General features: G+C 28.3%; 1 protein-coding gene across 1 annotated transcript in view; it reads right to left on the bottom strand.

The window, feature by feature from the left end:
- Positions 1-127, bottom strand: part of LOC107604849 (mitochondrial phosphate carrier protein 3, mitochondrial) — a 3295-nt gene extending 3168 nt beyond the window's left edge. The window contains exon 1 of the mRNA XM_016306556.2: positions 1-127. The gene's annotated coding sequence lies outside the window, so the exon portion shown is untranslated.

The raw sequence follows: 1220 nt of genomic DNA, 5'->3' as shown, positions 1-1220 counted from the left end.
GAAAGAAATGAAGGCGAAACGGGTCCCTGTGCTGTGTTTCTTTTCTCTCTCTTTCTCTCTCGCGCTCTCCGAAAGTTTGGGTTGGCTGCTGAGGAAAGAGGAAGGTGAGGAATGGTTCCTTCTTTTTAGTTTTTATGTAGGCTTTGCAAATTGCAATTCGGAAATGAGAAGAGCAACAAATTGCCCCAACTTCCTATTCTTAATTACAACTTCGCCACTGACGGTGAAAAATCGGGGAATCGCTGTAAGAATGGGTTGGTAATGGTAAGAGTCTGGTCTTCATGGGACAGGAATTTCGGCTTTGTTGCTTTGGGTGCTTTGACCGTCTTTATTTGAAAGTCATTTTTCTAGTATCGTTACTAGTGAATACACAGTGCAAAAGAATACTCAGCATTGGAATTAAAAAATACATGTATATATAATATAACGTGCATCATAATCAAATAAAATTATGTATAGATGGTATAATATTCACTTTTAATCGAATTAAATTAATATATGAATTTTTTTATTATGAATGAGAAATTGAAATTATTCTTTGCATGTTCGTTATTAATATAAAGAAGTTTTTTCATGTTATATTACATATCGAAAACACAATTTTATATATTTGTTGAACAATCAACAAAAAAATAGATTTAGTATTAGATAGAGTTGTCTAATAATTTCATTAAATATTAAATCACCTAATTAAAAATATCAAGACTTTTACTTAAAAACACTAATAATTATAGTTTATATAGATTATAAGTAGATTCAAATAAAATAAAACTTGATGAAAATGTCATTGACCATGATAAAAGTAAACACACAAAGCATAGTGTTCCATTTTAATAATGATTAAATTCAAACTAAATCATCAACACTTGTCAACAATTATTTAATATGGCAACAATACATTTATATATTCTATAAATTTTAAAAATAATATTGGTCTCTCATTAGATTTATAATGAAAATGAATGATATAATAAATTTAATCTGTATATACAAAGCATTTTTTAATGGATTGAAATTGAGAAAATTTTCAAATTATTTTTTGAAAATTTCAGTTATATCACTTGTATAGCAAACATAGAGTAAATAGTTAAAAGCATTCCTAAAAGATACTCTGATCTCTATTTTAGTCTTCAAAAGATAAAGATAATCAAAATCGTCCCTGAAAGATACACGATTGGTCACGTTAGTCCTTCCGTTAGTTGGATGATGATGTGTCACAT

The sequence above is a fragment of the Arachis ipaensis genome, chromosome B06, assembly GCF_000816755.2.
Source record: "Arachis ipaensis cultivar K30076 chromosome B06, Araip1.1, whole genome shotgun sequence".
NCBI lineage: Eukaryota > Viridiplantae > Streptophyta > Magnoliopsida > Fabales > Fabaceae > Arachis > Arachis ipaensis.
This window is presented reverse-complemented; position numbering and strand designations above follow the sequence as displayed.